The 6,563-nt window shown below is 32.5% G+C and overlaps 1 long non-coding RNA gene across 1 annotated transcript; it reads right to left on the bottom strand.

The window, feature by feature from the left end:
* Positions 1-2,103: 2,103 nt before the first annotated feature.
* On the bottom strand, positions 2,104-3,368 carry LOC119668643. Its single transcript, XR_005251521.1, has 5 exons — positions 3,268-3,368; positions 2,955-3,206; positions 2,649-2,881; positions 2,376-2,590; positions 2,104-2,302 (listed from the first exon to the last, which is right to left on the bottom strand). It is a non-coding gene; the product is annotated as an uncharacterized LOC119668643 (long non-coding RNA).
* Between the last annotated feature and the right edge of the window lie 3,195 nt (positions 3,369-6,563).

The raw sequence follows: 6,563 nt of genomic DNA, 5'->3' as shown, positions 1-6,563 counted from the left end.
GTCATGAAGAAACCTCGCAGCTAATAGAGAGTAAAAGTGTTCCAGTGCACTAACTCAACTAGCCTCAACATGATAATAAATTATATTTCAATTTCAAAAAGCCTCACCTAAATGCGCTTTAGATCATAATCTATGAAGTTCTGAACAAACATCCAAATCCCTCAAGCTTACTTGTGGGTTCATTATGTGCTTATTAGATAAAAGTCAGAGCCGGATTTTGAAGAAGTATCACTTGTGTATATACAATTGTTGTTTCAGAATGAATAATATATTGTTTAGAATAAGTACGAACCAGGACGACAACAAACTCTAGGAATGCAATTAATGCGAAAAAACTAGTATTTTAATGATTTCATCGAACCCAAAAACTTTAATATATTGTTATAAGAAATTTTTTCATCCTTCAACTGCAAAATATCAAAAAGAATTAAAATTGTCCAAAAATATAGCTTGCCATTTTGTACAGACTGGCTATTTAAATTTGCCATGTTCTTTCTGTAATATGATAGCAATTGAAACCCTTCCCAAAAATAATCAAGTGGAGTTATTTGTCTTCCATTACAATACAAATCAAATCATAAGTTGTCAAATTTTTTATTATTTGCATTGTATAAAATATTTCTCATAATATAATATTCTTTTTTTCGGTTTAAGAGAAGAATTCATAGTAAAAGTTTTATCCAAAAAAACTTTTTCCACGCTTCGGATAAAATAAGCCGAAATTTTGAGCTGAAAATATTCTTCATCCAATCCATATCAATTCCTATTTTCCGATTATTTCAAAATTAGTATTGCGTTTCTCGTTTATTTTAATGCTTGCCGATATAAACAAGTGGTAATCTGGTGGAATAAATCCTACAAATACAGTGGATGAAACTGAATCTGCCAGTTTTTCTGAATAATTTCTAACGATATTTGCATTATGTAGGCTTGCATTCTCGCGTTGAAAGTTTACTTTACTGGGTTTATGTTGGCTCACCAAGTCTTATCGATTATCGTGAACCTTCTTTTGTTTATTTTTCGAATAAATATGCCTACATCCTTTCTAGACATAAGATAAATCTTTTATGTGTATAAATGTTTAGAAATATGATTCTTTTCTGCAAGTTGTTACCTTTGGAATAGATCTTACTTTAATATTTATATCAATTTGGTTTCTTCAAATTTTGTTGTTGTTGTTGTGATTTGAGTTAGTGCTGTTACGCACTTTTACTCTTTTGTGGCAGAAGGCTTATCCCTGCCCCACACTAAACTTTAACTATACTATAATCATTATCATTTATTTATCTTCTAACTGATGACGGACCGTAGATCAGCATATCTTCCTGTGCGTCCCGAGGTGAACTTAAGGTTTCTTAGGGCGGGGTTGGGCAATGTATCAACTGTTGTGAACCGAAAAATTGTTCATATTAAAAATACACATCACAGAACTAAAACAAATTATTTGATTTTGTGATGCTAAAGCAGTTTTAGTGAACTATATCTAGACCTTTTTAAGGGAATAAAAATACGCAAAGTATTTGCATTTACTGTCACCAAACGTAAATATTAAATTGTGGGTTTAAATTCTCCCTCACATAATTTTCAATGAATCAAAAAATAGTAGTAAAAAAAACTGAATCATTTTAATTTATTTTAAAGCTCAAGTATCTTTTTTACAAAATTCAATTTTATTCATCAAAATATACTATTTCAAAAATAAAACAATCATTCCAGCGGTTCTTCAATATTTCAAAACCCTTATTCGCGGAGTAATTCATCTTAGTATATAAAAGTCTTACAAACTGAAACTGAGCTCTTAGAAACTGAGGTTTTAGTATATGCTTCAGTATTAATTTCGCTTTATCTATCAAAACTTGTACATTAAAATTTATATGAGAGCCTTGAATATATAAGTTATGGTTGCATTATTGTTGAGTTCGTATACGTAGACCTACAGATCAATAAGTAATAGATGTCACCAAAATCTTAATTAAAAGTTATTTCATTCTTGAAATTAATAAAGAATAACATATATTAATAATAATATAAAATTTTTTTTCGGAAATCAAAGATAAATTTATTTTTATTCACATCATAAATTTTAGTTCACATTTATTTTACCATTCAAATTTAAATTAACATATTTCCATTTAATTTTTCTAAATTTCTGTGTTTCCTCCATTTAATCTGTTCTTTGTTCTTTTTTCTCAACTCTTTCCAAAAACTAATCATACTATCAAAGAGATTCGTCCACGTCCCCAAAATTGAGTATGAATAGTCCTCAATGATATCTCCAATCAATCATAAAAAATCACCATACCTATAACATAGTATAGTCAAAAGAGACGAAAAGTTAAACTTAGATTCTCCATTGAAACGATTTAAAAACCTACCTATGTTTCGTTTCGTTTTATTTATTGAAGAAGTGAGTTACACTCGAGTAAAGATATGTTGATTAGTGTCATAAAATTGTTTATAATACTCAGTAAAAATTATGACATAGCCAGACGACTTTAATTTATATTTTATTATGATTTTACTAGACTTTGTTGTAAAGCCGGTTGTGTCACTTTTATCTTTGAAATATTTTCAAGAACTTCTTCCGTAACTAAAATGAAACTAACTTTAATGAGAGCATCTCTCTAATAGTGACGTTTCTGTTTTACCTCTCATCACAACTTGACATATGAGCATATCACCGAAATCGAAACACAATTCTGGATGGATTTGATATCAGCACGAAAGTTAACCAATAAATTAACATATTTCAAAATCGAAGAATGCTCTTTGAATTTTGGAACAATTCACACTGTCGACTTGGATAGTTCCAATCATGCATTAAAAAGTTATATTTATGAGCATCTCTGGTGGTGTCTAAATGCCCTTCAGGATTACTCGTCTATATAACATAAATGCATCAGATGAATTCAGTAAATGAAATTTATCAATATACTATATGCAATAATTATTACCCATAACATAAAGCAGATCTAACCAAAGTAATTATTTCTGACTATTTCCGTTTGATAATTAGATGCGGGTACAATGCGATCTGGGTTTATGGGGAGTGTTTGAATTATAGTCCTTGAATTTAACATATCAAACGAATGCTCAGGCATTTTACTTTGATGAGTGCTGGGTGGATTAAGTTGCTTATAGTATTCTGTTTGTCTTCTATGTGGGTACAATTCCGCCTGTTTAGAATGAGGAAGTTGATTTATATTCTATAAATGGAAAGAACGAAAAATCAATCATTTTTGTCTTTATTCAGATATAAGATATTACTTTTCTAGGAAACATTTTTCAAACCAAGAGAGTTAAAAATTTTGAATAACGAAAAATAGAAAACCGAAAGGAATTTTGAAAAATGCGAAACCGAATTTTTTTAATATGTTATATACAATTTTAAATTTTCATGTTAAGATAATTTCAAAGTAATTTTTTTTTTATAGTAGAAAATTTGACATTTATATGTCAGATAAATAAAATGAAAGCTTCAGTGTGCAAGTTTAGTGAATTTTAAATTTACGATAAATGAAACAGTAGTTTATAGGAAAATAGTGTTTTCATTGTGTTCTTTTTTCCCATGTATTTTATTTGATTGCTGATTAAGATCAGATTACTGTATTTGATACTTTGAATAAATAATTTTTGAAAAAATAGAATTGAATGTGAATTTCTTTATAGTGTCGTGTAACGATTTGGTACAGATTACTCTCTTAAATAAATTAAATTTAAATAAATTTATAAATAATATAAATAAGTATGCATACAATATTTTTATATTTGTAGATAATAAATATTTTACGCATCTTTCATTGATAAATCAAGGCAACAAGTTTTTAAATGTTACATCGACATCTACACGCATAGCCAGTAGAAGACTAGACAAACTTTAAGAAAACGTTAATACTAGGGGGCGCTAATTCGCAGTTCAATGCACGAATTTAAGGAAGAAATGCATCAATTTGTGAACGTGCAAAAAATAGACGCCGAATATATATGAAAAATTGCTTAGCGCCAGCGAACCGAACTCGTTATGCTCCTACGGATTTGCTAGGCTCCCATAAAAATTCAAACGTCGCCGGCATTTTGACGCCATAGGCTACAGCCTTTTGTATCCACTTATATTATAACATAATAGGCTAGAATTTTTTTATCTAGCCTTGGCTTTCTCTTTAAATCTCGAAGTAGTCAATAAAGAAATTTATAACAACAACCTGGACCACGACTGAGTATTACCTCAGCACAACAAATGACGAATGTGTGTCGTTACAACAAGAGATGAATCGTTTATTAATAAATTAAGAAAAGCACATAAAATTTATATTTATTGGAAAAAATAAATGTATGAGACACTTATTTTGTACTTGTACGAGTATACTTCAAAAGAGTAACAACGGCATACATAATTGCCAACATTGAAACTGAGGGCTTTTACTAAGGACGGACATTCAAACTTACGTTTTTTTAGGGCAAGCATATTAAAATTAGAAAAACTCTTTTTTGCGTTGGACTAAACTACATTACGCAATCTATTAGCAGACATCTCCAGAAATCTCCAACTAGTCTCTAGGGCAGTTCATGTACTTGTCATTAACTTCGAGGTACAAACTAAGAATGTTGTTAAAAATTTTTAATAATTTTCCTTTTTACTTTTTTTCGAATATATTTTTAAATAGAACAGTTTTAAGATATTATTTGTACTAACACATTCGACAAAATACAAAGAAATCTAATGTATTACCGCCCTACGGCGTCACAATCAACTTAATGTGCAAGCTTCTGTTCTATAAGTAACTGATTCGTCCCCTTTTTACTTATTCCTTTCCCATATGGTCTGGTATTTCTTCTGCTCAAATGGAATGTCTTCGCGTATTTGAAAAGAAAATATTTCCCAACTATATAAACCACAGTCGCAAATCTGATGGGTAACACTAACCCATATCTTTTGTCTATACTACTGCCAATATCGAGCGGTTGTATAACTTTCTGTTGTCTTTAGCTCGTCGATACTTCACACAACATACTGCACACTGATCTGCTACTCTCTATGAGGCACATGCCTCCTCAGTTCCTAGCCCTCTATTTGGACGACATAGCCCACTCCTTCACTGAAATCCCCTTGTATAATCGTGCTTACAGTAACCGCCTACATAAAGTTTACTCTTAAATCATCCATTTAACCTAGTTCTAACTTCATTTACAATCACCTTCCTCTAAATCCGTACACAATTTTTCTTTATGGCTTAAATATACATTGTGACCGAAAAGTTTCCGGAAATTTTAAATAAAACGCAAAATTCTTAATCTTCATCAATATTTATTTTATCTCCTTCAAAATATGCTCCATTAGAAGCGATACACAAATGCCAACGTTTCTTCCAATCATCAAAACATTTTTTATAGGCGCTTTCCGGTATGGCTTTGAGTTCCCTCTGCGAATTCTGGTTTACGTCTTCTATGGATTCAAAACGCGTTCCTCTGAGTGGTAATTTGAGTTTGGGAAACAGGAAAAAGTCACACGGTGCAAGATCAGGTGAATACGGGGGCTGTTCGATGGTATTTATTGAATGTTTGGCCTTAAAATCGTTGATAATGTTGGCTCGGTGCGAGGGAGCATTATCGTCATGAAAAATCCATGAATTATCCTTCCACAATTGAGGCCGTTTACGGCGGATATTTTCACGCAAACGTCTTAAAACAGTCAAATAATAGGCTTTATTGACTGTTTGTCCTTCAGGGACGAATTCATGATGCACCACACCACGAATATCGAAGAAAACAATCAGCATTGCCTTGATTTTCGAGCGACTTTGGCGTGGTTTTTTCGGTTTCGGCTCGTCTTTTCCTCTCCATTCCGATGATTGTTGGCTTGTTTGCATGTCGTACTCGTAGACCCATGTCTCGTCACCCGTTATGATGCGTTCCATGAAAGTTGGATCGGAATTGGCACGATCAAGCATGTCTAACGAGACCTGTCCACGATGGTGTTTTTGGAACAAATTGAGGTGAATCGGAAAAAGCCGAGCGTTGACACGTCGCATACACAAATTGTCCACCAAAATCAAACGAGCCATCTCACGACCGATGCCTAGCTCTCGTGCTATCTCTCTAACACTCACATGAGGATTTTTGAACACGATTTCCTTTGCCTTTTCAATGTTTTCGTCGGTGGTAGAGGTCGAAGGTCGTCCAGAACGCGGCATGTCTTCGACGGTCGTACGACAGTCCTGAAAGGCTTTGTACCACTCATAAACTTGAGTTTTCGATAAAACTGATTCCCCATAAGCCTTTTGTAGCATTCGCAACGATTCTGCACACGAAAATTCGTTCGAAACACAAAATTTGATGCAAACTCTTTGATCAATATTTTTTTCCATTGTTTTTTTCGCAAGGCACTACTGAGGTGAACTGGTTTCAACAGCTGCCGTAAACGAACTGTCTGACAGATCGCGCTCATTTTTGGCATAGTAATTAATGACAGTGCTGCCAAACTACATAAACTTAAAATATCGAAAAATATACAGCGCGCGAATTTTAAATGAGAATTTCCGAAAACTTTTCGGTCACAATGTATA

Source organism: Teleopsis dalmanni, chromosome 1 (assembly GCF_002237135.1).
Source record: "Teleopsis dalmanni isolate 2A chromosome 1, ASM223713v2, whole genome shotgun sequence".
Taxonomy (NCBI): domain Eukaryota; kingdom Metazoa; phylum Arthropoda; class Insecta; order Diptera; family Diopsidae; genus Teleopsis; species Teleopsis dalmanni.
The sequence above is the reverse complement of the archived record's forward strand: the minus strand, read 5'-3'. Positions and strand labels throughout refer to the sequence as shown.